Here is an 8,635-nt window from a genome sequence, read left to right as displayed (position 1 = left end):
GCAAAAACGCATTTTTCCACTCTGTTATAAGAATGTGGACCTTTCTAAAAGGTTGTTTAGGGGAACTGTAGCACTCAGAGCTTCGGTGCTAGGTGGGTCTTAAACACTGTCTAGCCCCCTCATTTTGCTGGAAGGCTAATTTGAAACAATGGAATTTGGCAGGGGCTGGGGTGTCTTTTTTCTTGAGGCCCCATTTCCTGAGAGAGTACCTAAGATGAGCTGATTTCACTCATTCACTCACTGCACTCCTTGGTGCATTTAAAAAACCAAACCAAACAAACAAACAAACACCCTCAGAGGTCCAGCTCTGGCATCTCTGAAAGTAACAGAGTCTGTGACTTCTAGGGTGTTTTTAGTTTGGAGCCATACTTTGTTCCTTCAAAAATGTTCATTCAGCACAGGCTTATTGCCAGGTCTCTCTCTGCACGTTATCAGACTGTGCTTGTGAATGGCCAAGGGAAGCCAGCCGCGGAACTCAGGAAAAGACAAATCAGGCAGGGAGGGGCTGGTGTGGTCACAGAGGGAGGGACCGATGGTGCAGGTTGACAGGCGTGGGGTTGGGCGGGGGGCGCATCTGAGTGCCCTCAAGGCGGAGCCTTTCAGCAACAGAAGAGACTCTGCAGAGGGGTCTGCGCAGGGCTGAGGGGCTCAGGCCCCCTGAGGAAGCCCCTGAACTGCCTTAGGAAGATGGCACCTGGGCTCACGGGGTGGGCTCAGGGATGGGCAGGTCCCTGGCACAGCCAGCTTCAGAAAGAGGAGACCTGAATGGCGGCAGCCAGGCAAATTAGAAAAAGAGCAAAGACAGAGAGGAAGCAAGTGGCACTGACTGAGTGTTGTCTAAACTAATTATCAATCTGGGGAGGGGCCCAGGAGGCTTTCAGCTTTGATCTCATTTTCTGAACAGGCCTTTGGGTTACTTCTTATACCCAGAGCCCCACCACCGGAGAGTTACTGCCTTCAGATAGAAGCAGCTCTTGGCAGACTCGAGAGCCATATGCAGCTGGAATTGGGGGCAGCACATGCTGGGTGTGGGCTGGGGAAGGGATATGCACATGCTGGTGAAGCAGAGGCGAGCTGGGAGGTAGAGGCGGGGAGCAGAGAGTCAGGACTCAGGGCAAGGGCGGTGTCTGTCTCGTCCCCACTGTATGCCCAGTGTCCAGCTCAGGGCCAGGCTCACAGAAGGCACCGACTCTGCAACCGAGTGAGTAGAGTTGGTATCCGAACACATGGAGTGGCTTTCCCTTCGAGTCCCTGTGTTAACATATACTTTTCTTCTTCAAGATTTAGAGAACAGCCCGAATCAGTGTGGCTCAATTGGCTGGGTGTCTTCCCATAAAATGAAAGGTTGCCGGTGTGAGTCCCAGTCAGGGTGTGTGCCTAAGCCCCAGTCTGGATGGTCAAGGCATGTGTGAGACGCAACCCATCAGTGTTTCTCTCCATTTCGTTCTCCTTCCCTCCACCTCTCTCTAAAAATAAATAAATAGCGTGTAAAAAAGGATTTAGAGAATAATTGAGAATGTTTGTCTAGCCTTCCTGCAGGAAGGACCTTCTTCCTAGTGGTGTGGCAGAGGACACTGAGACCCTGTTCCATGAGCTGTCTCTGCATCAAGACCCTCTGTCTAGGGGGTGGGGGTGGGGGTGGGGCAAGGGGCTGAAGGAGGGGCTGACCTGTCAAGGCTCAGCTGGCTCTGAAGGTGGACTGAAATTTACCAGGCTCCACTGACCATGGCTGAGCCCACAGCAAGATGACCATTAGCCACTCCCTCACTCACGCCGTGTGTCCCTCTGAGGGACAGTTTCCCTCCGTGGGGACAGCACCGGGTTATGCCTCATCCCCAGTAGATGACCAATGGAGGAACTTCACTGGGAATTTAAACCTTATCCCTGACAAGGTTTAGCCCCTGAAATTGGTTACTCTGAGAAGCCCCGGGGTTTCTATTCTTGGACAGTGTCTGAATCCTTAATTGTGGTTTACACGAAGGACATGGCGCGGAGAGAGATCTTGCCTCTCCTCCCAGCTCTTCTCGGAGAAAGCCCCCGGATTCTCCGGGGCCTGGGTTCGGACCAGCTGCTTAGCCCTTCCCACTGGAAGGGCTTCGTGGAAGGGCCTGGGATGTGCATTCCTACAGAGACCGGGGTTGGCTGACTTGACCTCTTCAGGTCTCGTTCTCTTTACAGTGGCCGCTTCTCAGGAGGGTCCTATTTCCTTTCCTCCGGCAGCTGCCCGAGTTAACTCCGAGCGGCTGGGGGCTCCTGGTATCTACACCCCCCGCCCCCAACATTGAAGAGGCCTGGGCTGGTTCTCAGGGCCTCCGAATCACGCACTTTTCATGGGCTCTGTCTGAAAGGCCACATCGTTTCTTTCTTTATTTCTTTTCCTTTTTTTCCCTGAAAGCTAGGTCCTCTGGGCTAAACACAACCGCCTCTCCGCTCTAGCAATGGCTGATTTTCATTATGTTTTTCCCTACCAAATTATTTCTTAAATTGCCCGGCCACCCGCTGGGTGTTCCAGGACACAGAGGCCGGTCTGTGGGGGTCCTGGGCTTTTCTTTCTCTCCGAGAAGTTGGGGGAAAGACTCAGTTTCTCCATTCTGGGCTTTCTCCGGGAAGGGGCAGGCAGACCCCGGCAGGGCGGGGGTGCTCAGGCTGTGCCCGCGGGAGCAGCGGCTACCCCGGGCTTTGTGCGACCCCGGGGGCAGGCGCCTCCGGCCTCCTCAACACGTCCCGCTGGGGAACAAACTTGCTGGGGCCACCGGGAAGCGCCACAGAAACCTAGCACCGGAGGGAGGCGCCCGTGGGTTCCGCAGAGCCAGGGTCGCGGGACTCCCGTGCTCGGTGAAGGGGGCGTCCCCGGCGCCCCAGCCCTAGCCCGCCCAGCTCCGGACCCTCCCCTCCGCGAAGCCGCTGGCCCGGGCTGGAGGCGACGCAGGGAGGGGGTCGGGGGAGGAGGCAGCGTTCCTGCAAATCACATGATTTTCCCGCTTATATAAATCACAGCTTGTTTTTCTCAACCGGCTGCAGACTTAAAGGTGCAGTGTCTGCTTTCTCTCCCAAGGGTAGGGGGCCCCCTGGGTGCTTCTGACGACCCCGAAACGGCTGAGGGGGCTTCACCAATGAGGGAGTCAGGGTTCAGAGTTTAGAGAGACCCCTGTCCGCCGTCCTCCGGGATGTTTGCTTTTAACTGGAGACCAGAAAAGAACAGGGAAACACGATCACCAGCAAGCAGGCAGAGTCGAGTTGGCGAGGTGGGTCAGAGCCTCTCAGGAGAGGGCTGCCCCTGGTGCCCTGGAGGCCGCTGATTAATGCAGTTGAGACCAGGCTCCCGAGGCTGATGCTTATTGTTCTAACCAGCCCTGGCTATTTGTCTGGGGCCAATATTTGGCCTCAAAAAGGAAGTCAACGTATGTATTAAGCTCCTACTATCTACAGATTTGGCCCTGTGGGAAGACACCAAGACCTGTTAGACAGTCTTTACCTTTAAGTGGTTTATACTGTTTGGGTGATGAGATTAAATAGCACTAGTCCGTTTCAATGCCTGTTTCAGGCCAAAGAGAAGAGTTGCCAGGCAGTGTGTAATCACTGCCCCACGAGCGGTGCAGATAATGAGCTTGCAGGCGTTGCCAGGAGGCCTTGACGGGGAGGTGGCGGGAGGGAGGAGCCGGGCCAGCCTGCGGGAGGATCTGGGGGCTGCATGCGGAGAGGAGGAAAGAGCATGGTACTGGGGAGGAGTGCTGTACAGTGGGCAATCCTGCTGCGGAACTGAGGAATCCGGGAGTGGAGGTGTGGGGCCGAGGCTGGAGGGCCAGGAGGTCAGACGCAGGCAGGCTAGGGTGCAGGGCTGGGTGTGGGCTTGGTTTGAGGGAGGCAGTATGTGTCCCGAGGAGGTGCAGGGCAGGTAGGTGGGGTGATGAGTCTGGCAGCAGCACTAGCTGGAATCACTGAGGGAACCAGCTGCAGGCTTCTGCAGCAGTCAGGCAGACGTAAGGCTCTAGATGTTGAGAGAAAAAGTAGAAACGGAAAGTGACAGAGGTAAGATATTTTGAAGAACAAATAGCAACGATGGAGTGATTGTATATTCGGGGAGGGGAGATACAACCAAAAGTGTTGTTGATTTGGAGCTTGGGAGGCAGGGCAGAAGAGAGCTACCCCCAGGTGAGGGTGGGTGTGAGTGGCTAGGTGATGAGCTACTTTTAGAGACATTGTGTTTATAAGGACAATGGGATCTTAACTGGGAACGGTCCAGGGGGCTGGAAATCAGGTCGGAGGAGGTGCCCAGAGGAATAGCAGGAGGGATGAAAGAGATACCAGCGGTTTTAAAGGGAGGGAACAGAAGGGGAGAGAGAGAAGTAGGGCCAGGGAACACCCACGTGGAGGAGGAGGAGCCAGCGGTGAGGCTGTGGAGGGACTAGCACCCTGGACACAGGCCACCTGGGGTGAGTGGCGTCCCTGCCTGACCCAGGCTAGGTTGTTTATTTTCTCTGAACCTTAGTTTTCTGATCTGTAAAATGGGAGCAATGACACCTGCATCCTATTCTGTACTGATTAAAGGCAGTATTGAAGCTTCTCACAAACTGGACAGTGTGCTTTTTGGCTGAGAGCAGGTGTTGAGTACAAGCCCCCTCCCTCTTCACGTCTCCCTTCCCACCTCCCCCCTTTCCCATTTCCTGTACGTGGCAGGCACACACTTGAAGACAATTTTTCCCCTTTGAAATTGTAACTGAGCCGTTGTGGCTGTTACTGTTTTTCTTCCTCTTATCCTTCCTCTCTCGTCATCACCTTCTTCTTCCCCTTCTAGAAGAAACACACAGTCTTGTTTACATGACTAATATTTGAACTGGATCTACACTCCATTATAAAGGAAGGAAATAGTAAATTTATTTCCTAAGGGCCTCTTAGCTGAAGATGGTTGTTACCTCATTTGATCCTTCCAGCAGCTCAGTGGGTTCCTCCAGGGCCGGTGCTATGGGCCCCTCCTCCCCTTTCTACCCACAGCTGCATGGAAGTGGGAGAACGGTTGTAAAAACTTCTGTTCCTGTGTTCGGGAACTGCCTGTCTAGCAATATCCTCTAGTCCAAAGACTTGCAAACTTTAATTTTTAGCCCTTTATTTTTGGAAATACATTTTACTCGGTAATAAAAAAAGTTGATCTAGGTAACAGAGTTCTGGTTTCAGCAGAGTGGGGAGGTTCTGGGTCTCAGTTCAGTTCTGGTAGGAAAATGGGGCTCTGCTCCTGGGGTGAGTCCCCTGGGCATCTGTCTTCGTATTCAGCTTCTTTCTCTTCTTTTGCAGCCATGAACTTCCTGACTTTGATGGCCAGGCTGGGTGGAGCCCAAAAAGGCCTTGCAGACCCCTGAGCGTGCCCAGAGTGTGAGCCAGGTGCTGTCTCGGGATGAGGCTGGCAGCTTGGCTCCGCCCACGTGCAGCCGCCGGAGGAGGAGCCAGCTGAGCAGGACAGCGCCACTGCACGGTGGAGGGCAGGTGTACGCCTCTGGTCCGGCCGTGGGAACAGCGACTGAGGTCCCCAGGGCCCAGAAACACCCTGCTGGGCTGTATACTCTGGCCCGCGTGGCTGATGTGCTTTGGGTCCTTATTTCCATTTCCTCTTTGAGTGTTTCTTGAAAAGCATATTCCTTCAGGTGAAAAAACAGTTTATGGTTTTATAGTATGATGATTTGAAATAAAGCAAATATTGGTAACGTGCTCTGCAGATAGTTATGTAAAGCCGTGAAAGAGCCACAGGTAATTTACTCTATTTGCAGTTCTATTTATCCTTCTTTACAAAGCAGCCACCTTTGGGATTCATTTCTTTGAGTGGCATCAATTCCCCAAAGAGATCAGCATAAAAAAGTGATTAAAATAATTTTGTGTGATTTTTGCTTTTAAAGTAAAATCTTGGTAAACCAGCATCCTAGTCTTATGCTGTTATTTATTCTTTCCTCTGATTTATCTATATATTTATTTGCATTATAAAGGCAATAGACTTTAAAGGTAAAAACAGAAATGCAAATCACCCTGAAGGGTGTCAAATTAAAAGTAGAAGTCCCCTCTCATTACCCATTCTCAGTCCCCGAGATGATCAAAGTGAATGGTTTTGTATGACCCAGAAATTTTTTGTTCTGTATATATGTGTGTACATCTAATCTAGTATTTTTCTCATAAATAGTCTAGTCCGGTGATTCCCACCCCCCTCTTAAATATATATCTTGACATACATACAGGTCTATCTCATTTTTTAAATAAAGATTTTATTTACTTATTTTTAGAGACAGGGGGAGGGAGAGAGAAAGAGAGAGAAGGAGAGAAACATCCATCCAGTTGCTTGTCATGCGCATCCCGACCAGGGAGTGAGCCCGCAATCCATGCGTCTGCCCCGACTGGATTCGAACCCGTGGCCCTTCACCTTGTGGGCCCCACTGGTCAGGGCCGTGTCATCCTTACCAATGATTGCCTAGCTCTGGTGCTGCACTGACTGCCCTGTGTAATATTCCCGTAGGCGGGTTGCTCCCAGTTTTTCCCCGTGTGCGCCACGACGATAAGCACCTTCGCATGCGTTACTGCATACTGTGCATATGCTGATACACGTGTGAGAGAAATTCCTAGCAGTGAAATTAGCTGAAAGTATATGTACATTAAATAAAAAAAACCAACTTTATTCTGCTCTGACAAGTCTGGCTCAGTGGCGTGGGCGTTGCCCCACAAACCAAAAGGTTGCTGGTTAGATTCCCAGTCAGGGCACGTGCCTGGGTTGCAGTTCTGTCCCAGGTTGAGGCACGTACCCTGGGAGAGGCAACTGATCCACATTTCTCTCTCACGTGGATGTTTCTCTCCTTCTCTATACCCCTCCCTCCCCCCTCTAGAAATACATAAATAAAATCTTAATTAAAAAAAACTTTATTCTGGATTACTTACGAGGTAAGGAAAAGAATAAAAAAAACAGTTTAAAACACGAACTGTTAACACATGTAAGTGCCCCTCTGAAGCCCTGGCTGCGGTCCTGCTCCGCTCAGAGGGGCCGCGGGTGGTTCTCTTCCCCACATGTTCGAAGGTGTTCACATTTCACATATACAGTACTTTGCTGTACATATTTTCCTGAGACTTTTCCCCAGAAATGTAATATTTCTGAGAGTCCTGCATGCTGATACCATTTTTGAGCTAATTTCTTTCCAGTACTGAATAACTTCAAATTATGTGAGTACACCATAACTCGTGTATCCATTTTGTGGTTAATGGACATTTAAGATGTACTTCTTTTTTCTGTTACAAACACTGCCACTGTAAAAATTATTATTATTATTTTTAAAGATCTTATTTATTTATCTTTAGAGGGGAAGGGAAAGAGAGAGGGAGAGAAACCTCATTGTAGGGTTGCCTCTCATGCATCCCCTGCTGGGAGCTGTCCTGCAACCCAGGCATGGGCCCTGACTGGGAATTGAGCCGTGATCCTCTGGTTCACAGGCCCACGCTCAATCTACTGAGCTACTGAGCTCAGTAGCCCTGAGCTCTCCCAGGGCTACTGCTGTGAAAATTCTTGTGTCTGTTTCTTGGTTGTTTGCGGGTGGGGATTTCTGGAGTGTATTTGTTCAGAGGGAAGTGGCCAGTTGATAGAACGCGAGAACCTTCAATGATATTCAAGATGTTCTCCAAAGTGGTTTTGCAGTCTTACCTGCAGTCATCTCTTCCATATTCTCACCAACTTGGTATTGTACAACCTTTTAGTGTTTGTGAATTTGATTGATGTAAAATGCTTGTTGTGGCTTTTATTTACATTTCTCTGATTCCCGGTGAGGTTGGGCGTCTTCACGTATTTTGTGGCCTGTTTTCTCTTATGTGAATGGCCTTTGCCCATTTTTCTCTGTTGGAGTGTTTGTCCTTTCTTTATTGATTTACAGAATTTCATTATCTACTGTGCTTACTGGTCTTTACAGGCTAAATAATATCTTCTCCCAATCTGTGGACTGTCTTTTCGCTTTTTAAATGGGTGACTTTTTAAATTTTTATTTATTAATTATTTTTTTAAAGTAAATGGGTGACTTTAAATGAACAGAAAGGATGTTTTAGTACAGTTGAGCTTTGCATTTAAATTTTCGATATTGTTAATTGCTCAGCTCATAGTTCTGTGAGTTTGAGTAAGAGTACCCGGTCTCTCCACACTCCTGCCCACACTGGGCATTATCGGTTTTAATTTTTATTAATCTGATAGGTGAAAACTGGTGTCTTGTTGTCTCACTTACGAGTAAGCCTGGACGCATTTTCACAGGGTTACTGGCCTTTTGCACTTTTTTTCCTCTTAATTTTTCTATTGGGCAGTTTGCTCTTTCTTAATAGATTTTCCTGATTGATTTGTGCATTTTCTGAATGTTAAGGAAATTTGCCTCTGTTCTGCCATTAAGTGTGGCACATGTTGTGTGCACACCCATTGACTGCAGCCTGTGATGATGGTGTTCGGGAAACCTTAGCCTTTGTCACACCTTTACACTCTGTGGCCTTTGCACACTTGGCCACATTGAGCAACCACATAAAAAGTTGACACTGGAGACTGTGGGGGCTGTGTGGAACCAGTGCAGTTCCATGGGAGGGGGGCTGACCAAGGCGGGGAGCCCACTGTGGCTGTGTGTGCACCGTGGGTGTCCCTCTG

The 8,635-nt window shown here is 49.8% G+C and overlaps 1 long non-coding RNA gene across 1 annotated transcript; it reads left to right on the top strand.

The window, feature by feature from the left end:
- The first annotated feature begins 3,806 nt into the window (after positions 1-3,806).
- On the top strand, positions 3,807-5,628 carry LOC118976001 (uncharacterized). Its single transcript, XR_005064173.1, has 2 exons — positions 3,807-4,433; positions 5,290-5,628. It is a non-coding gene; the product is annotated as an uncharacterized LOC118976001 (long non-coding RNA).
- The last annotated feature ends 3,007 nt before the right edge of the window (positions 5,629-8,635 follow it).

This window comes from Sturnira hondurensis, unplaced genomic scaffold (genome assembly GCF_014824575.4).
Source record: "Sturnira hondurensis isolate 20B ecotype Veracruz unplaced genomic scaffold, ASM1482457v3 Scaffold0020601, whole genome shotgun sequence".
NCBI lineage: Eukaryota > Metazoa > Chordata > Mammalia > Chiroptera > Phyllostomidae > Sturnira > Sturnira hondurensis.
Note: the sequence above shows the minus strand (reverse complement) of the source record. Positions and strands in the feature narration are given on the sequence as shown.